The sequence below is a fragment of the Dioscorea cayenensis genome, chromosome 1 (genome assembly GCF_009730915.1).
Source record: "Dioscorea cayenensis subsp. rotundata cultivar TDr96_F1 chromosome 1, TDr96_F1_v2_PseudoChromosome.rev07_lg8_w22 25.fasta, whole genome shotgun sequence".
NCBI classification, from domain to species: Eukaryota; Viridiplantae; Streptophyta; class Magnoliopsida; order Dioscoreales; family Dioscoreaceae; genus Dioscorea; species Dioscorea cayenensis.
This window is the reverse complement of record NC_052471.1, coordinates 26,940,901-26,963,877: the sequence shown is the minus strand read 5'-3', so window position 1 is coordinate 26,963,877 and position 22,977 is coordinate 26,940,901. Positions and strand designations below refer to the sequence as shown.

Below are 22,977 nucleotides of genomic sequence, written 5' to 3'. Positions count from 1 at the left end.
ACGGTTGAGGTTTTACCGTCTTTTGAGTTTCATCTGATGCATGGGAGATTTGACACTACGGAGGCTATACAGTTTCCGGTATTCGGACATCCATTTTCCATGAGTGTCACTGAGTTTTTGATTCGGATGGGCCTGTACGATGTCGTGTATACAGGTACAGTGGAGTATGGACAGTTACCTGTGGATTTTCCAGTATCAGTGACTCCACATCATGTGTATAGGATTCTGTGTGGCCATGGGGAGTATGAACCGGGGATGTCGAAGGCCACTAGCCTATCCCGGTTGAGCTACAGGTATTTGCACGCGGTTATCAAAAGGTCTGTGTCTGGTCGAGCCGATAACACAGCTGCTCTGACCAGGTAGGATTTGCTCTTCTTATACTCCATGGCCCGCAATGTGCTGATTCACTTGGGGTGCATATTAGCGGATATTCTGAAGTACCAGGGTCAGTCTTCGAGAGTGGGTTTATTATTTGCTGGCCCTTACATCACCAAGCTCATCTTGGGAATAGGTTTAGGGGATGCTTTACGTGGTGCTGAGAGGACATTTGTGCCTACCCCTCTTGCGTTTGAGACGATCAGGATGATGGGGTTGGTACAGAGATGTGGGTCAGGGGTCTATATTATAGCTATAACTACCCTAGAGACCGCCAGGAGCGGAGGAGATACTACGGAGAGTTCCCGACAGATTCCTAAACCCCTCGCATCACAGGGTCCTCGAGCTTATGACCGTATTGAGAGGCTCGAGAGCGATGTGGGTGAGATTTAGACCGAAATAGCGGAGCTCTGAGCTACTCAGGCAGTGCAATACACTAAGATATTAGACCATTTCGACATGATATAGCAGCTACTGATGGGCAGGCCACTGGTCCCCCCACCACCTCCTCCGGCATCTCCCTAACCATTTCTGCCAGCACCCTTCGATTTAGCACCATCAGCATCAGCAGCAGTTGAGCCAGAGGACGACGCCGACACCTGACTTTTATTTCTTTTACTTTTATGCATTTCATTTTAGACTTGTTCACTCAGAAAGGATTACCCTTCTGTGTTTATTTTCATTTTGCATCTCGGGTTGTATTCATTGTCTATCTTTTATATATACTCGAGATATTTTGTTTTTATTGAGCTTCACTAAACCCCCTCGTGTATGCGTACAGATGGTCTTGTCATCATGGGAATTGAGACTTAGTCATGGGCACGGCCAAGGTGCTTCAGCACTTGGCCGTGTGAGCTTTACAACCCGTCGAAACATTACTCCCAAGGACTTAGCTCCATCAAACGCGACAGTCAGAGTCAGGGGAGTATTGTTTTGATTGCTTCTCCCATATCTATTTTTGAATGAAATACATTTTGAGTGAGCTTGCATTTGTACATTGGGGACAATGTACAACTTAAGTGGGGGGGGGGGAGTTTCATAGTGCACACATCTATTTTTTATTGTTCTTGATTGATATACATGCTCACATAGCCAATGGCGGTTCACCTTAGTTACAATGATTGTATTTTTGAGTATATGAGAATTTTTAACATTGAATGTTTTACATGCTCTAGTTCTTGCTTCATTTCTAGGAATTTTTACCCAAACTACACTCAATACACTACTCACTCTTTAAACTCTATTGGAAACTCATGTTCGAAGTTAAAGGGAATAGTTATAGTTGTTTCTTGTGTTAAATTCTGAAAAAAAAAATGAAAAATGAAAAGAAGTAACAAAATAGTTTTATTGTTTATTTGTGCTTATTGGGTGGAAAGAGCTACCACCTATGAAGACTGAAGCTACTTTCATAAGTCGGATACTAGCTATGCCCTAATGAGAGAAAGAGCTATCTCATAGAATGAGTGAAAGCTACCACTCCGGTAGAAAGAGCTACCACCTCCAAAGTATGAAAGCCACCTTAGCGGCCGCTTTGGAAAGGGCTACCTTAGAGGATGTGTGAAGCTACTACCATCTTTGAAATTGTTGTCACTTTTGTAGATAAATAAGTCCCTTGTACTTAGAACTTTGAGGAGTATACCTTGGGTTGTTTTGAGTGAGTTCACACACGTACACGATTTCGGGTTTGTTGTCCTTTTTGATTCAAGTTTTTAGCTAGAGCTTTGATTTTTTTTATTTAATGTTGAAATTTCCCTTACTTGTAGAATGCTTTCTCTGTACACTTTGGTGAACCTAAGGCCAAGCACTTCCAATATTTCCTTCATCTATGCACAGAATGACTAATTTTTGCTTGAGGACAAGAAAAAGCTTAAGTGTGGGGGAGTTTGATAAGTGCTTGTGCGATATGAATGCGAAGCGTTCATTCCTTATGTTGAGCATTACTTTTTTCGGGTTTTTACACTAATTTGTGTGCTTTTATGTTACTTTCGTGCAGGTAGGGTTGTGAGGTCGAGTATGAAGGAAATAAGCCAATGTGGATCGTAATGCACCGATTTTGGAGGATATCTTGCTAAGGTTCAAACGCGAAGACATAGGTCGAGTGTGAGATGCTAGACTGTGTGCCAACCTCCTCGTATTCTAGTTGGAACATCCATTTGGAGGGGCACAAGGGCAGTCACACTCGAGCATTCCGACTTATACACATAGAACAAGAGCTCCACTAACTTGTCTATCATTGAAGAAGCAAGTGATCCATGACGTGAACGTGTGCTCGTTTGCGTTACCCTGATAAAAGTATGGATTCGGGAAGCTATTAAGGCCGGATACTGTAGCAACAATGCAGCAAGGTACTGTAGCAGCATTGTTCACTATCGGCCGAGAAAATAGGAATTTGGAGAATCCACACGGGCGTGTGGAAATTATCCACGCCCGTGTGGAAATTCAACATGGGCATGTGAAAAATCCACAAGCCCGTGTAGTCGCCCGACTCCAGCCCTATTTAAAGATGATTCAGCCCCGATTTCAGCATTCTTTTCTCCATCTTTTCCCCAACTTGAGAGAGGGCTTCGGCTAGTGTTTTAAAGGGTATTGGCTAAGGTTTTAGAGAGGTTCTACGGCTCCGACATTATCATTTCTTAGGAATAAGGTTGGTAGGGGAGCTTCCGTCGAGGCGTATCCTATACCGGAGGAGGGAATCCTTGGACGACAGGTAGAGGACTTTCCACAAGACCATCGACACGACCATCGAGGGGGTTTCTTTATGGATTCATTACTTTTACATTCTATTTCTTTGATTGTACTTAGCTCCATGGAGAGCTAAACCCCTAATGGGTACTTGGGTATTTGTGAACCCTAGGATGTATTTGTTTAATTGAATCTCTTTATTATGCTTTCAATTAATTGATGTTTATTGTGAGTTCCAACCTTGAATGCTTGATTGTATGAACATTTCCCCTAGAGTGACACTAGGGTTGAGAGTTCTTGTTGGTAACCTTGTGAGTGAGTGACACACCCTGAGCGTTAGACAAACCTAGGTTGGAGAGGGTTGAGAGGGTGAGTCGAGAGGTACAGGAGCGTCCCCTTTCCCCTCCGATGTGATAGATTCTACCTCTGTTCCTCAAGTTCTTTGCGGCCATAATAGAGTGAATGGTCTAAAGGATGACCCTCCGTTGGGGCTTAGTTGCGCGTGCAACGGAGTGAAGCGTTGAGGTGATCTTAGTATCTAGGGCTTAATTGTGGTTAAGGACCTTCCACCTGGACCAAAGGGTTAAATCTATAATTAGGAAGAAATTTATCACTTGGAATCCCTAGAGCTCTTTGCAACTCTATTCGAGTGCGAGGTTGAGAGGTTATCTAATCTCTCCTCCGGGACATGTATAGAGTTAGGCATAGTTGACCATAGATTTGGGACTATGTAATTAAGGATTTCCATGACTCACCATTGCATCGATTAGGAAGCATAATAGAGGGTTCTTGCACTTGAAACAATTATCTTAGGGGGAGCATTATCCGAGTAGCCCATCTTTATCAATTGCCTTACCTCCTCCTTTTCTCGTGCTCTCTTACTTGTTGTTTTTACTTTTGAGAATTGAATCATTTTCACACTTATCACTACTGATCTTTCACATAGCTAAAAATCGGATTAAGTGTTTTTATTCCATATTCCCTGTGGATTCGATACCCGCTCAACCGGGATTATTACTTCGACAAACCCTTGCACTTGAGGGATATACGCAAAGGGACCCTGTCAAGAATCATCCCAACGGGAGGCCATTTCTGGTTTTGCTTTTCTCTTCTTCACAAAATATCACAAATTTTATTTTAGATCTTGAACCCAATTCCCGACTCTTCTCTCTTTTGCTCCTGATCTCTTCGATCTCTCATTGCTCGAATCCATGGATGCGCTGAGGAAGCAGCCCACCGGGCTCCAGTGAACATGTCGCCAGGCAGCAGCAGTCTTCTAATCCCATTAAATCTATTTTTTTTAATTCTTGATTTATTGTATTTGTTATCATGTTGATTGGATTTAGGTTTTGGTTGTAGTTCAGGGAGGATTTGCGGGAAATTAGAGTGGCCATTGGTGGGTTCGATTGTTATGACATTTTATATGGCCAAGGATTTATAGGTTTGGGTCAATCGAGATTGATTTTGCTAATTTTTATGTTCAATGGAGCTCGGAAGGGGATGATAGAGTGAGTTTTTTCTCCTTGATGACAAGAGATTTTTAATTTGCGTTAGGTGCAAACCCTATGTTGCAAGTTTTCATGTTCTTGAAACCTAATTTTATAATGGACAAGCTTGTGGTGAAGTTAGCAAAGTTGATGGTTTGATCCTTTTATGTCACCTGCCAGTGTAATATTTAGCAAACCTGTGCTATTAGAGTCATTTCTTGGTTGTTGTTTTGAGGCTCTCTGAAGACTTCCATTGGTCTTCATCATCCTAAATTCCATTCTCTATTTTATGTTAATTGGATGACATATGTTTTGGTGCGGTGTTTTACAATGCAAGCTACTTTTGCTTATTGAGTTCTATATGTCAGTGGATCTTTGCTTCTTAGCATGTGTAGATGATTCTATATAAATAATTCATTATGAAACATCAACCATATTGTTAAATCGACTATGGTTGATTATGTTCCTTACCCAAGGCGTGTTCAAGCGCATGAATGTTCTAGTCTTCTTAGTCTTCGCAACTGCATTTATTTTGAGCATGTAAATTATTTAAAGTAGGAAGTTTATTGGAGTTAATACATAATCATTTCAATTTGTTTTGAGTGACATTGAAGAGCTTGGCACTTCTTTGATTTCAATAAGCATGGAAAGTCATCTCTATGGTTACTGGAGAATATCCTTTTTAATATCGGCCTTCTGGTTAAGTTAATTCATATTGATTGACTTAATGATCACCAATTTCTTGCTTTCTTCTTGTTGTTTGTTGAATTTTAGTACATCTTGTGCTGTATCTTTTTATCTTCTTATGTATAGAAGACTACCTAGATGCACCCAAGAAATTTAAAGAATTAGAGTGTATCCTAACATTTTCTTCATGGACAAAAAAAATCCTTAGTGTGGAAAAGTGAACCATTCTTACAACCTTTTCACATTTCAATTTCTAGACATCCCTAGTCAATAGCATCTACTTTTCTCCCTTGTCTTTCTCATCTGTTCTTCCCTTGAGACCGCTCCTAATTATTGTGGATAAATTTTTTAGTTCAAATTTTTAGTAAGAAGCATTTAACTTTCATGCACTTCATTAATGGATATCTTGAGAAAGGATGGGGCTAGCCATGGGACATCAAATGCATTACAAATGTATGATCACTATGCTTGAACTAGGTTATTTCATTTCAAGACATTTATACACAACTTCTATAGCTAAGCTGGTTCCTTAGTTTCACTTACCTAAAACTTTATAACATTACCTTAACGGACGTGACGTTAAGTGACCTTGTAACCTTTATGGACTTTTGTTTTCATACGTTCTTGGAGCAAGAGACTTGTTGGCAACAACAAGAATGATAGTTTATTTTTCTGCACTTTTGTCAGAAATACCCCTCAAAAAAAGTCCTTCCTTTTTCTGACAACATTAGATAGTTTATTTTTCTGCACTTTTGTCAGAAATACCCCTCAATAATTTTAAACTGAATTAAAAAAATAATAAACAACAAAGTAAGATATTAAATATTAACAACAAATATTAAACAAAAACGTTATATTTTAAATGAAAATTTGTGTAGTTACACGTAAACACACAATGTTAAATAAAAAATTTAATTAATAAACAAGAAGTACATTTTATAAGGGGGGAAAATTTGGATTTTTTAAATAAAATAAACTGTTGTAGAGATTGAAAGATAAGTAAACTAAAAATGGAGGGAGTGCCGAGGAAATTGAAATGTCAGAGAGAGTGTTAGGGATATTTGAAAAGTTACAAGAACTAATAAATAATTTTCCTTTAATTTAATATTTATATTTGATATAATTTCAATTTTCAATAGAATGGATCATTTTCTGCATTAATAATAATAATAATAAGTCATAAATTAACTTCCAAAATAATAATAATAATAATCATATTTGCATTCAACTTCCATGGTCTTTTTTTTTTTTTTAAGTACAGCTACCTCCGCAAAACTGATTAATAAACCATGAACTATTATGTTTGCTGGTACTGGTTTAGACAAATACAACAACATTGCAACTGCACAAAACATGCATGTTAACCAGGCATAGTTCAACACCATTTGTATGTAAAATCATTCACTATCATGTATAAAGTTTTTCCCCCAAAAATACATTGTTCTCAACAAAGAAATTCATTATTCTCAAGTATAATGTGCAAGTTAAAAAAAAGAACCTATTAAAGCCTATATCAAATACTTTTGTAACATTGTAATTTTTCAGTTAGATCTCCATGTGGAGTTCTATTTTGACTGAATTTGTCTAGGGCAAAATTGAATTTATCATTTCATCAATATTTTCCCTTAGACTCATTTACAGGAAAGTGACCAACCTTCAGGAAGTTTCTCAAGGGGTTTGTTGGGAGGAAAGTGAATTGGTGTTTGTTTTTGGAGGAATTTTTACAGTTTTGAGACCACTTCAAATGCTTCTTAATCACATAAATGGTCTGCCTAGGAATTGCCATCCATGAGGCTTCATCTGCCTCATCAACTTAAGCTGTTCTCTTTGGAATTTTTGGTTTGCAAATCATAAGCCTTCTCACCATCCAAGACCATAACTGCATTTGAACATGAAAGGTAAGCAACAGACTTCCTAAGGAAGAATGATAGCTACAAGTTTGCATATTCACTGCACTTTCTACACCAATCTAGACAAAGGTAAACAACAAACTTCTAAGGTCTAACAAACAGAACAAGTCGGGAACAAATCTAAGAAGTAATGCGGTCCAAGTAATAGAAATGCAAGCTTCAATGCTGACATTTCTTGAATTAAAAATTTTTGTATTTCTTCGTGTTCGGCATTGTACTTGTGTTTCATCTGCCAATCACAAGCATAATTACTTATGTTAGAAATTCAAACTCTGGATAAAATGAAACTTAGAAAATATAATGCAGTCTAAAAGTTTAACAACAAAATACAAATAGAAAATAAGTATCTTATAGATGACAAAGGGGAAAAATCACGCGTAATGTTCTTCTTGGTTAATGCTCTTCATTTAATTTTGGGCAAATAATACCATTAATTTTTGTTTTGTACATATTCATTTTCAATCCCTTGCCATTTTTACATGATACATCAAATATTTAAAATGAGTTCTAAAAGTAGGGTTTAAACCTATGTAATAATGACTATGGCTGAAAAATGTTATCCTTACAAAATCTTTCACAAATTCAAGTAATAATATGAGCAAGCACTAGCACAAGTTACATAAGAAATAAATATGGGTAATTTACTATCACATCAACCAACATAAGACAAACCAAACCTATAAACTGATAAATAGAAAGTACCAATGTCCATAATAGAGAATTCACAAGGAAGTAAACCATTGGCAACATGATCAGTTATTTCATGGCATCAAATGAGTGTTTATAGACGTCCTAACTTACTTCAAGCATTTGAAAAGGTGAAAATATTTCAATTAGATTTTCTAAGATTAATCCTCTCAATAATAACATAGTCGGTCATCACAAATTTCAAATTTGGAGGTAATAAAAAAAAATAATATTGAACTCATCCTTTCTCAAATGATTAAACAATAAAAAGCAGCTTCTTCATTTGATAGAATTTTTTCCTCAACTCTCAGGGTGTTAAGGTAGATGAAGACAAGATCAAAGTGGTACGTGAGTGGGCAACACCCCAAAATCGTGAGCCAAGTGAGAAGCTTTCTAAGACTTGTGGGCTTTTACCATTGGTTCGTGAAGGATTTCAGCACCATTGCCGCCCCAATCAATGAATTGATAAAGAAATAAGTTCCATTCAAATGGGGGATAGCACAAGAAAAGGCATTTCAAAAATTGAAAGACAAATTGGCATCCACACCACTACTAGCACTTCCTGACTTTAGTAAGACTTTTGTAGTAGAATGTGATGCAAGTGGTGTAGGTATTGGCGGGGTGCTTATGCAAGAAGGTAGGCCCATTGCTTATTTTAGTAAGAAGTTAAGTGGTCCAGCTCTAAATTATTCTGTTTATGATAAGAGTTGTATCCGCTTGTGAAGGCTTTGGAAACTTGGCAACATTACTTATGGGCTAAAGAATTTGTGATACATTCAGACCATGAATCATTGAAGCATATTAAGGGTCAATTGAAACTAAACATAGACATGCAAAATGGAGTGAATTCATTGAGTCTTTTCCTTACATTGTCAAGTACAAGAAAGGGAAGGATAACCTTGTAGCTGACGCGTTGTCTAGGCGCCATGCTCTAATGTCCCAACTATATGCTAAAATTTTGGGTTTAGAGAGCATTAAAGAGTTATATACTAAAGATTCATACTTTGCTGAACCATACTCTAAATGTAGTAAAGGAAAAGGTTGGGAAAAATTTCACTTGCAAGATGGTTTCTTGTTTCGAACTAACAAATTGTGTATACCAGTTTACTCTATTCGCTTATTACTCTTGCAAGAAGCTCATAGAGATTGTCTGATGGGCCACTTTTGTGCCAAGAAGACAAAATGTGCTGATCTACCTTTTATTTTGGCCAAATATGAGGCATGACGTTGAGCGCTATGTCTAGCGATGCAAGATGTTATACAAAGCTAAGTCTTGTTTAAAACCTCATGAATTGTATACTCCCTTACCTATTCCTATTGTACCATGGGAAGATATTTTTCTGGATTTTGTTCTTGGATTACCACAGACTAAGAGGGGAAGGGATTCAATATTTGTGGTAGTTGATAGGTTTAGCAATATAGCTCATTTTATTCCCTATTATAAGAGCGCTGATGCTTCACATGATGCTGATCTATTTTTCAGGGAACTGATATGACTACATGGTGTGCCACAAACCATTGTCTCAAATTGTGATACCAAGTTCTTGAGTTATTTTTGGAAAACCTTGTGGGGGAAGCTAGGAACCAAGCTATTAATCTCCACTATGTGTCACCCCCAAACAGATGTGCAAATAGAAGTTGTGAACCGCACACTATCTATGATATTAAGAATCATTTTAAAGAAGAATTTAAAGATGTGGGAGGAGTGTCTTCCACATGTTGAATTCGCTTATAACAGGGCCATACATTCCACCACTAAACTTTGTCAAAATTGTATATAGCATTGAATAACAAATATCTCAGGTGCATTGTTATCCATACATGGTTTAAGAAATAAAACACAACATAAAAGACGAAAATCATTACAAACCAAAAACAGTATGATGTTTGACCTGCCCATACAGTTAGAACAGATGCTACGGATGTTCCAAAGGTAATCACCACCCGATGCTTCTCAAATACTTCCTAGAGCAAAGAATATGCAAAAATGAACATCATTTAGGTAAATCAACAAAAGAACTCCAACAGATCCAATCCAATAATATAATCATGTATCATCTCATATGGCAAAGCACAAGTCAGCAGCTGAAATAAAAAGGTTAGGCAAACTATAAAAGTTAGCTCTTTTATCATAATTAGGTTTGGCACAACCATAGTTGTTAGAGACTTAAGCGCATCTAGGCACCTATTAAAAAAATTAAAACTTATTTTTCATGCTATATGTTTTTAACTTTTAGAATGTTCCAAAGATTAATATCATAAAAGACAAAACATACACAATAACATGCAAAATAATTTTCAAATATTCCATACAAAATGCAATAACATGATATAATGCATGCATCAAGTCCTAAGTTCTAACTCGAATAATAAAATTTGGTGACTATCATCAAAAACATCAAGTTGATCATCGTTATCATCACTACTAACATTGATAAGTGCTTGTGTATACATATTATTGAGCATGTTTTACTTATAATGAGCATTACTTTTATCGGGTTTTATGGCTCATTCGTGTGTTTTTGTGTTCTTTTGTGCATTGAGGGTTGTGTTGGCAGTATAAGAAGAAAGGAAGCAAAAATAGGTCATGAAGGCAGATTTTGAAGTTTCTCTTATATGGAACAAGTGTCATGACATGAGCCGTGATTAAACACATGAGGGTGTGTGCCAACTTCCACAAATGTGCAAGTCTATCGACAAATTGGAAGGGCACAAAGGCAGTCATAAAATCATGTTCCAGCTTGTACAGAGTTGTTGAGAGTGTCATTTGACATGACTTACCCCACTGGTGTGTGCCCAACTGTGTGACCTCAATGGAACAAAAGGCATTCGGGGATCACTGTAGCTGTTACAGTTCACAAAATCAAAATTTTGAAAATAAGAGAATCCACATGCTCGTGTGAAAAATCCACAATGTCATGTGAAATCCCAATTTCAGCATTATAAATATCCGCCTCAAAGAGTTATTTGGAAGTTTTTTTTCTATCTTTTGGAGAGAGCTCAGCTAGGGTATGGAGGAGGTTTTCGCCAGGTTTAGTAGCATTTCTAGCAGATTCAACATCAATTTCCTTTAAAGGAGAGTTATTGGGGTAGCTTTCGACGGCATTGTTTCCGCGAGGTGTACCCTAGGTTTGACGGAGGAGTCATTGTAGAAGGAGAAACGGCTCTTGAAGATCATCATCACAGAAAACAAGGGTGTTATTCTTATGGATAGTTTGCATTTATCTTTGATTTATTAATTGATTTTGTATTGCTCCATGGAGACCTAAACCCCTAGTGGATGCTCAGACTTGTAAACCCTAGGATGATTTTTTTTTATTGACTTTTATTATGTTTCTTTTAATTGAGTTTTTAATTGATTTCCAATCTTGAAAGCTTATTGTTTGATTTTCAATTAGAGTGAAACTAGGGTTGAGAATCTATCTAGCCACCCTTTTGACGAGTGGCCATCACCATTACGGTTAGACTTAGCAAGATTGAAGAGGGTTCAGAGGGGCGTCCCTTTTCCCTTCTAATATGATTTATCCTATCTCCATATTTCAAGAATTCTTTGCAATCACAATAGAGTAAAGTGTTGATAGTTCTCCTCCACTAGGCCTTAATTGTGCAGGCACAATAGAGTGAAGTGTGAGAGATCCCTTACGCTGGGGCTTAGTTGTGATTAGGGATCTTTCGCCTTGACCAAAGGGTTAGATCTAGATTTTGGGAAAAGGATTTATCACTTGGAGTCCCTAGAACCCCAAGCAGTCCCACCCAGTATGAGATGTTGAGATTATTCCTTTCCGTCATGGCATACGTAGAGGGCAAGTCACAGTTGACCTTAGATTTGGGAATGTGTACTTTTGGATTTCCACAACTTTTTAGATGTCAATTAGGGAAGCATATTATTAGTCTTGTAGTTGAAACAATAGTCGTAGGGGAAGTACTTTCCAAGTCCTCCTCTTTATCATTGAATATTTCTTCCTCTTTACCCTTTATTTATTTTTCTTGCTATTCTATTTCATTAACATCTTAAATACAATCACCAATTAATCATCACCTTAGCTAACTAACAATACCATTTGTTTCTAGAGTCTATTGCCTAAAGATTCGACTACCCACTACTTATGTACTTTATTACTTCGACATCCATGCACTTGTATTGCATACGCAAGGGTGTGTCATGTTTTTGGTGCCATTGCCGTGGAATAGGGGATTTTGAAACATTTATATTTTGGTATTTTAGCTATTCATCATTTAGTCTATTTCACACTTTCTTATTATTCCATTGTTCTGATTTGTTTTTCTTTTCTTGATTTTAGCTCCAGGTTTTGACTCGAGGAAACCCTTCGATATTAGTTGAAGGTGATCCAGAGATTGAGTAGAGAATTCGTAAATGGGTACAAGAACTTTCATAAGAATAGAGCTATCAAGCTGAGATAGAAGTTAAAGGATCTTATAATATTGCTGAGTAAAATGAGCAACAAAGGACACTCTCTAATTATGCAAGACCCACAGTTCTTGGCACGTAGTTTTGTATTGTTAGGCCACCGATTACAGTTCAGAGTTTTGAGCTCAAGTCAGGCTTTACCCAAATGGTGTAGTAGTCAGCACAGTTCAATGGTTTGGCCTACTAGGATTCAAATAATCACATCATGAATTTTTTTAGAAGTGTACGACATGCTCAAGATTAATGGGGTTATAGATGATGCCATATGGTTGAGGGCCTTCCCATTTTCCTTAAAGGGGAGAGCAAAATAGTGGTTGCACTCATTACCTCGAGCGTCGATTACTACATGGGAAGAGATGTTGGAAGCTTTTCTTGCTCAGTACTTCCCTCTTGGAAAATTTGTGAAGCTTAAGAATGAGATATCTTCCTTTATGCAAATGGAATTGGAGTCACTTTTTGAGACATGGGAAAGATTCAAGGATCTCCTATGGAAATGTCCCCAACATGGGTTCCCCGAGTGGATGATTGTCCAAACCTTCTACAAAGGGTTGAATCCAAGTACAAAACAGTTATTAGACACTACAGCAAAAGGGTAACTTAGGAAGTAAAACCCCAAAAGCCATCCAATAACTCATAAAAGAGATGGCTATGACCAGTTATCAATGGAGTGCTCATAAAAGAAAAGAAGATAGCCGGTCTTCATAAGATTGATGCAATCACATCCTTAGCAGCCCAAGTGGAAGCATTGAGCAAGAAGTTAGACACTCTAACTTCTCCAAGAGTGCCAGTAGTGATGAACTGTGACACACCCCTTGCGTGTGTACACCGCAAGTGCATGGGTTGCCAAAGTAATAAAGTACCCAACAGGTGGGCAGTCAAATCTATAGGGAATAGATGTTTAAAAATAAGAAGTAATACTACTTAGTTAAAGTGAAAATCAATTTGGTGATTGTGATTCAAACTATTAATGAAAATAAAAAGAGAAAAAAGAGAGTAAGCAAGAGTAATAGGAAAGGTAATCAATGGTAAAGTCGGGTACTCGGACAATGCTCACCCTAGGACTATTGTTTCAAGTGCAAGACTAATATTATGCTTCTCTAATCAAAGTTTAATGAGTTGTGGAAATTCAATGACACATGTTGCAAAACCTAAGGTCAACCGTAACTAGCCCTCAACACTATGCCCTAGCGGAAATGGACTGCTTAAGATTCTAGGGACTTCAAGTGATAAACCCTATTCCCTAATTTAGATGAAACCTTTTTGTCCAGGTGAAAGATCCCTAACCATAACTAAGCCCCAGCACTAAGGATATCTCAACACTTCACTCTGTCGCTCACGCAACTAAACCCCAATGGAGAAGGTCTCTTAACACTTCACTCTATCATGATCGCAAAAAAATCTTGGAACAAGGAGGTAGGATAAATCATGTCAGAGGGGCAAAGGGGATGTTTTGCTACCTCTCGACTCACCCTCTCAACCCTCTTCAATCTTGCTAAGTTTAACCAAATGAATCTGTCACTCATTCAAAAGGTTACCTAGATAAATTCTCAACCCTAGTGTGACTCTAAGGGAAAATCAAACCAATAAGCACATAAGATTAAAATTTAATTAAAACATCAATTAAAAGAAACATAATAGATGTTCATGAAACAAAGTCATCCTAGGGTTTACAAATCCAAGTACCCGATAGGGGTTTTGCTCTCCATGGAGCAATACAAAATCAAATATAGAGTCAAAATTAAATGCAAAAACTTCATAAAGATAACCCCCTTGCTTTCCTTGGTGATTGTCTAAAAGAGCCGCTTCTTCTTCTCCAAAGATTCCTCCATCGAGCCTAGGGCACACCTCACCAACTCAATGTCATCAAAACCTACCCCAATAACACTCATTCGAAGGAGGTTGATATCAAAAGCCATAGAAATGCTCCAAAATCCCATAAAAAATCTCTCCAAGCCCTAGTTGCGCTCTTCCCAAAAGATAAGCAAAAGATCCCCAAAATAACTCTTTGAAGCGGTATTTAGATGGCTGAAATCGGGATTTCACATGCCCCTTTCGAAATTTCACACGGACGTGTGGATTTCCAGGTTCTTCATTTTTGCACATAGAAAAATACTACAGTAAAATGCTACAGCATTCCTGAAATCATCTTCTTCCATCGAGGCCACATGGTCTGCTGGCACACATCCATGTGGTAGATCATGTCACATTCTCTCTTTTAAACATGTTGACGAAGCTCTTGAAAATGTTACGCAAGTTGGGGCATGTGTGTGACTGCCTTTGTGCCCCTCTAATTTATAGGTTTACTTGCACACTTTTAGAGGTTAGCACACACCCACATGCATATGATCACAACTTGTGCCTTGATCCTTGTTTGATGCAAGAGATTCCTCAAAAATCACGTTCACGATCCATTTTTGCTTCCTTCCATCACAATTTGTCTCCACAACCCTAGATGCACAAAAGAACACAAATACACATGAATAAACCATAAAAACTGATAAAAGTGATGCTCAATGTAAGAAAAGTATACTTAATAATACTTATACACAAGCACTTATCAATCTATGATGGATGTGGAGATAGACATAACACAGCATATTGTCCCATTTCCATTAGTGGCGCAACACCTATTAAGGTATTGGATTTTGTAGGGAAAGCTGTGAGAGGACAAGGCAACCCATACAGTAGCACATTCAATCCGAGGTGGAGAAATCACCCGAACTTCTCTTAGAGCAATCAAGGGGCAGTCTAAACCTATAGAATGACCAAGTTTTCACCAACCACAAGCTCCAAATTTGGACAATAGAGTTTTAGGTCTAGAGAATCGGATGACAGATTGGGAAAAGACATTAACTAAGTTTAATCTAAACCTCTGACACACGCTATCAAGGCTTGGAGACTACACTTCACAACCACACTTCATCTTTGCACAATTTAGAAAATCAAGTGGGGTAGATTGCGAAGTCACTTTCGGAGAGACTTCATGGGAGTCTACCTAGCAACACTGAGACCAACCTGAGGGAACAGCTGAAAGAAATCACTTTGAGGAGTGGCTGCGAACTCGAGAATAAGCTTCCAGCAGAGAAAGATGCTCATGAATCACCCAAGGAGAAAAAAATCAAGAGAAAAGATAAAGACAAGGAGGTGGCATGCCACCTTACAAATTTTGTGGTTACAAAGATAAAGACATCTGAGGGTTATTGTTGAAGACATACTTATCAAGGTGGACAAGTATATATTTCCTACAGATTTTGTGGTACTTGATGTGGATGAGGATGTTGAGGATCATTGATACTTGGGAGATTATTCTTACACACCTCCAAGGCTTTTACTGATATAGACGATGGGGAAATGACACTAAGGATCGGGGATGAGAAGTTGACTTATCGCCTCGCCAAAGCTATGCGACATTCTCTTGATTTTGATTACACCTTGTATTTTCTTGATACCATTGATGAGCTAATTGATGATTATGTGTAGGAAATGCTATTTCCTGATCCATTTGAAGGATAGCTAGAACAAGAGAGAGAGAATGAATAAGTTTCATCATTTCCTATAATGGAAAAGGTCCATCGAGCTACCCCGGGGATTATGAAGCAATTTGCTCAATAAGCTAATTAACTTGAGACGTCGCCTCAAGAAACATTCCAACACTTCTAGGGATAAGAAAACACATGCTAATAGTGATACTTCCTCATTCGGGAATAAGTTCTGTCACTTTACCTCTAACTTGAAAAATTTAAGTTCATCATGCTTTAAGCTTGCAGGTAAAAGGACATCTTGGCCATATGAACCACCTTGAAGTAAGCATCAAGTACGTCAAGTTAAGGGACATAAAAACAAGCGCTTCTTGGGAGGCAACCCAAGGTTCCTTTGTTTTTCTAGGTTCTAGTTTTATTTTTTTGCAATAATAATAGTCATAGTGTCGATGTTTATAATAATATGGTTGTTGTGTTGTTCTTATTGATCTTTGGTGTGTTATCGTGGTTTAATGCTAATGGCGAGGTTTAGAATGTATGATTATGTGTTCACAGGAATATGGTTAGTTCTATTCTTCATTTTAAAGTTTCTTCATTTTAAAGTTTCTTCACATCATAATATTATTTTAGAAGTTTTTTGCAAAATCTGTATTTTTGAACTAATCCATGAAATTCACACCGGGCATGTGGAATATCCACACCGCCGTGTGTTTGCGTTCAGAATGATTTTTTTTCCCATCCTGAAAACGCACAGGGTCGTGTAGATGCCCTTGTGACCTCCCCTGTGAATCCAGACGAGCATGTGGAATATCCACACGGCCGTGAGGATTTGCTCAGGAAATTTTTTGCAATCTAGAGAATACACAGGGGCGTGTGAGTGGCCCTATGGCCTCTACTGTAATTCTCCAGGTCGCACACACGGGCATGTGGAAATTACCCATGCCCATGGGAATTTTTCCTGAGGCTAGGTTACGATTTAGAGATTCACAGAGATGTGTGGATTCCCCTTTAACTACCCCTATGCGAGACACAGGGCGTGAGGCTTATCCACACACCCGTGTGGACGATTAAAACTTAGGAAGATGCGTGTCTCTTTATATTTCATTTCGTATCTCTTCATTTTAACCCTCTCCACACACAAGGATTGCGCCTCCTCTCTCTCTCCCAAACTTTTCCCCTTTGTTTAAAGGTTTGTGGGCTATTTCCGAGCTATCATTCAAGGTTTAGACTTCATCTTCTCCGGTAAGCTCTTTCATGTTCCTTTGTCTTGCCATTGTTTTGTTTCTTTGATTTATTGGATCTATTTGGCATGAGTTTGTATGGTTTATCTGTTCATGCTTTTATTTAGGTTGCAAGTTGTTTGTGAGAGTTTTTATAGAGAGATGGGGTGCAGGTATGGCGTTTTCACCATTCTCGATTATCCACAGGGGCATGGGTCGTAACCACACGGGCGTGTTGAATCTTACAGAGCTATTTTTAAAAACAAATTTGATCGTTCTCTTTTGTCTTTCGCAGGAATGGCTTCCCTATACCAAGAGACTAGCTAGCAAGAGTCCTTATGACACTTCTCTAGAGGAGGTAGAGTTTGTAGTAACTGAGCATTAAGTAAGATTTGAGCGTCTTTCGAAGTTCAAATTTGGACAGTCGCGAGTTGCTGATCTATGAGCGTTAGAGGAGATTGAGTTGGGTGATGATATGGCCCAGGAGGTTCATGAGCCTCTCTCTCTGTGGGTGGTTGGTAGAGACTTCTCTCTATCAGGGATCTGGCTATTCGTACCCTTACTTTGGAGGTTCTTGTATCATTTGAGTTTGATCGATCTTATTCTAGTCTCAGTCAGATGGACATGATTCATTTTTGTATCTTTGGACAGTACCATAGTAAGAGTTTGACGTTCCTCTTGGACTGACTCCACAGCATGTATACCGTATGTTGTGCAGTGATAGCCAGTATGAGCCAAGGGTTTCCAAGGCTACCTGCCTTATTCGTCCGTCATACAGATATATCCACTGTTTATACATAAATAATATAACGCATGTCCTAATAAAATTCAATGTCTTAATGGAAACCAAATTACAATTTAATTTAAATTCTAATATATTCTAATCATAGATATATTTAGAATTAAAATTTAAATGTCCTAATCTTAATCTTAATAGATTATTTGGTTGTCTTGGACTAAAATGCACATTCCAAGGTAAATACAAAATACAAATTACAAGATTGCCCTTGAGAACATATCTCGAGGCATAAATGCAAAATTACAAGATTACCCTTGAGAACACATATCTCGAGGTAATCTCAAATCTTAGGATAGCGAAACACATATCCCGAGGCAATCCTAAATTTCATATAACCTGAGAACAGATCTCGAGGCAACTTGAGGAATGTAAATCCCGAGGCACACCAACACATATCTCGAGGCAAATTGGGTTAATTGAAATTAAAAATAATAATAATAATGGTAATAATAATAAAAAAATTTAATAAATAAAATTATTATTAAAAAATAATAACAATTCAAAATTTCAAATTTGAAATTAAGGAGAATAAAAAAATAATAATAATAAGTTAAATTAAAATAAAAATTTTAATTAAAGAATTTTGAATTGACCATGTAAGAATGAAGAAAAAATTTGTTTTAAAAGGGATTTAAAATAAAAAAAATTTAAAATTTCAATTTTTAAATTTGAGATTAATTAAAAAATAATAATATAAAAAAATTACTAAAAATAAAAATAATAACCAAAATAATAATAATAAAAATTTAATTCAAAGAAAAAAATTAAAGAAAAAAATTTTTAACTAAAAAAAGAAAAATTAATTAATTATTTAAAATAAAAATTTGATCCTATCCAATCCGTTGTTAGGGAGAGATCGGGATTAGGATAAGAATGGGAAATTGAAGCTTTTAAAAGAAGAAAAAAAGATCTGATGAAGAGGAAGGAAGCGGAAGCAAAAAAAAGGAAGAATTAAAAAAAAACTAGAAAAAAAAAGGTTCGCTCTCTCTTGCTTATTGAGATAAATATGTATATATATATATATATAAAGAAGAGGTCGCTGTCGCTGCTCATCGCCGTTGCCACTGTTCACCGCCGGGGCATGCTTGAATGGCTGAGATAATGCGGCCAAGCATGCCTTCCTTCAAGCACGCCTCACATTGCCGCCGCCTCCTTGCTCCTCTACTTATCTCGCTCTCTCTTTCTCATTCTTCACCTTGGATCAAGTGTGAGGTTGTGGGAACAAGAGGAGACGCATCGATCTTGCACTGTTGGTTTAGCAAATCATGGCAAATCAAGTACATCACCCATTTGTCATTCAAAAGGTTGCGGGTCAGTACCAGATTAGCTCTGGCTTTTCTCGAGATTTGAAGGCTTGCCAAAGCTTTTATGCCCTTTCACGTATGCAAGGCACTTCACAACCGGGAATTATGTTAATGGGCACTGGAGAATCCTTTGATGCAGCCGTAAAAGGCAACCTGTGACCTTTCAATGGTGCCGTCGGTCTTACCTGTCTTTGCTCATGCACCTGCAAAGAAGGGTTTTGCTAGCTTTGCCATAGACTTTCTCATGAGTGGGGTGTGTGCTGCTGTTTCGAAGACAGTGGCAGCTCCTATTGAACGTGTGAATCTTCTTATCCAAAATCAGGATGAAATGATCAAGGCCAGTCGTCTTTCTGAGCCTTACAAGGGAATCTCATATTGCTTTGCTCGCACGATCAAGGATGAAGGTTTTGCTTCATTATGGAGGGGAAATATTGCAAATGTGATTCGTTATATCCCAACTCAGGCATTGAATTTTGCATTCAAAGATTACTTCAAGAGACTGTTTAACTTCAAGAAAGACAAGGATGGGTACTGGAAATGGTTTGCCAGCAACCTGGCATCCGGTGGCACAGCTGGTGCTTCTTCCCTATTATTTGTTTACTCCCTCGACTATGCTCGTACCCGTCTAGCCAATGATTCCAAAGCCGCAATGAATGGCGGGGAAAGGAAATTCAATGGCCTCATTGATGTCAACCGGAAAACTCTGAAATTTGATGGCATTGCTGGTATGTACCGTGGTTTCAACATCTCATGTGTTGGAATCATTGTTTATCGTGGTCTCTACTTCGGAATGTACGATTCTCTGAAGCCAGTGCTTCTGACTAGAAGCCTGCAGGATAGTTTCTTCGCGAGCTTTACCCTCAGCTGGCTGATCACGAACAGAGTAGAACTAGCATCATATCCTATTGACACGGTTCGCAGAAGAATGATGATGACCTCTGGTGAAGCTGTGAAGTACAACAGCTCTTTTGATGCATTCTCTTAAATCTTGAAAAACGAGGGAGCAAAGTCTTTGTTCATGGGTGCGGGAGCAAAAATTCTCTACACCATTGGCGGTACTGGTGTTCTTGCCAGTTACGATAAACTACTGCTGATTGTCTTTGGTAAGAAGTACGGCTCTGGCGGCGCCCAATTTTCAAGCTAACCTGACCATTCCAATAGATGGCGATAAAAACCAAATAACTGAATTTTATATTCAAAATCGTGTGCTTGTTTATTTAGCTAATTTTTTTTAACACCCAATAATTTTTTGCCTACTGAGGAAGGGTCTTCCTCAAAATTTTTGGAGTAAATGTTTCTTCGAAACCTCTATTTTTTTTTATTTTTATAGTCTGTCAGCTACCTTGGGCATTCCATCCTTTTGTGTTAAAAGTGTTAGGTAAAGTGTTATGTTCTCAGCATACTTTTGAGGCAACAATAAGTAGATCGGTAAAAATTCAGATGAGTCTTTGATAAAATACAACTATGCAAGCATAAAAAAATGAAGGGAAAATAATCATGTGCATGTAAAACAAATAAAAAAATAATGAGAAACCATGCATACGTGCATGAAATTAAAAATAATAATGATAACAAAAGAATCAGAAAACATGCTCACATGCATAAAGATATATATATATATATATATATATATATATATATCTAAAGGCGGGCCCACCATCTAAAAAATATATATATACATTTATATATAACAAAAATGAGTGGAGAGTTCCATGCATTTCAGAGGAGAGTATATACATATATATATTGAGATAGCATGCACTCTCATGTCAAGTACATAAAGCTTAAAATTACTTGGCTTTTGTGAAGGTTCTCAATTGGTTGCAATTTTCATATTTAAAATTTTTGGAGTTTATCAGTTGCTACCGTGAATACAAGTAGGAGCAGTGAAAGTTTTAAAACTTATTGACAGTCACTGGTTTTATTAAGTTTGGAAACCAATTGGAATATTCCATCCTTTTAGTATAAAAAAAATCTTTCAATTTAAGTGGCTCATGCATGCTTACCGGAGAATTAAAAAAAACGAAAAATAAATATAAAAAATAAATATAAAAAAAAGGAAAAAAAAAAGAGGGAAAAAAGTGTGCAACGGTAGATATATAAATTCAAAAGTGCATGGCCCATCATAAGAGAGATAACTTAAGTATGGATATAAATCAAGTGTGGTATTTGAACAATTTTCATCCAAAGTAGGATCATGGGTAAGTCAATGATTAAAATTTTCAACTCAAAGGCAGTAATAAGTTTCAAAGCCATAACAAGATGACTATCGCATACAACAGTAAAGTATGTAAGGCGATGATAAGGCACAGATAGTAGGGACTTATTCATTTCAAGACGACAATGAGGCACGCAACGCAGTGGCAAGGCATCGGCGGGGGTCAAAAAAAAATTCAAAACAGGCAATGAGGCATGCAACACGGTGGCAAGTCACAGGTAGCGGCAACGATATATACATATATAAAGTCATATATTAACATATAAATGATGTATTAAATATATGCAATAAAATAACAAAATTTATAATTCGCGCTCTTTACTTGTATTTTTGCCCTTAATCGGAGGTTCCTAAGATTCTAATATGGGGTAATTAATAGTAGAGGCTTGACTCAATTAGAAATGGAAAAAAACCACACAACAACATATGATATTTGTGATTCGATATATCGTCTAGTGTCATTTTTTTTTACAAACATGATGCCAGATGCATATTTTCGATCCCACAAATTCTAGCACGGCCGGTGGAACCCTCATTTCTCCTCCCATCTTTGAGGCAAAAGTACAAGTAAAGACGTTGTTCCTACATCATATAAAAGAAATCTAATAATGTTTTGTTTTATTTTGTAGGAAAAGAAGAAGAAATGGCACTCAATAACTCAACTGTCTCTAGAAGCCCGAAACTCACGATTTTCCTTGGCGAAGGAACTGAAGTTCAATTGCCCAACTGCACCTTTGACAATAGAGCTGCAGGAGCTGAGCTGACTTTTGGCACAATATCTGAGTCGGTGTAATTCGTAAGGAGACCTGCACCTTCGGAGGAGAACCTGACAGTCCCGCGCCATCCATCCAAAGGTCGTCGCCCCAATGTGATTATTCCTGCAACTAGCGAGGATGTTACTGTCAAGAAGTCACCAAGAGTATCTGCATTTGAGAGGCTATCCCACCCTGCAAGGTTAATTTCTATGAATGATGATGATGATGAACCCGCCTTTACCATTACAGCAAAAGGATAAGAAAGCAGAATTTTCCAGTCATCTAATGAAGACAGACCAAAGAAGAAAAGTGTGTTTTCAAGGCTCACATAAAGGAAAGTTAAAATTCCAAAACAAAGGATGGATTTTGTGTCGTTCCAAGGACACAAGAATGATCAAATGAGTACCTTCAACAACTCATTTGAACCTCTTAACCTGGTAAAGAAGAACGCAACCACTCCAGACCTGCGTCCCCAACTGAGTGAATACAGGGTTGGTAGACCTCCAAACTCCTATCACAAGAACTCATTTGGTCAGAATCTCTACAAGGCCTATACAACATCAAAGAAACTGCAGTCAGAGAAAATAAGACCAAGGGAATTTTATCAAAAGAAGAAGCAATTGATTTCAACAACGCAGAAGACGGTGTTTGACTATTTAGCTCCTACAAGAAATCAACCCAGGATTAATTGGTCTAAATTTTAATGGAGAAGAGAAATTAAAGATGAAGAAATGTTTAATGCAGATGTAAAAGTACACACTTGTTAGATGGTCACCGAAGCAAGAGGAGATCCCGCACCCAAACAAGAACAACCAGGGCCTCTTACAAGATCCCGCAGAAGGGCAACATACTCCCTGAATGGAGAAGAAGGTTCCAGCCATGTGGCACCACATGAGGAGTAAGGGATAGGGACTAGCCTTCCACCGCTCCATGTACCAAAGAAAC

The 22,977-nt window shown here is 37.7% G+C and overlaps 1 non-coding gene and 1 pseudogene across 1 annotated transcript; one reads left to right on the top strand and one right to left on the bottom strand.

The window, feature by feature from the left end:
- Positions 1-12,661: 12,661 nt before the first annotated feature.
- LOC120265984 lies at positions 12,662-12,768 on the bottom strand. Its single transcript, XR_005537832.1, has one exon. It is a non-coding gene; the product is annotated as a small nucleolar RNA R71 (small nucleolar RNA).
- A 6,252-nt stretch (positions 12,769-19,020) lies between these two features.
- LOC120258195 lies at positions 19,021-20,203 on the top strand (annotated as a pseudogene).
- The last annotated feature ends 2,774 nt before the right edge of the window (positions 20,204-22,977 follow it).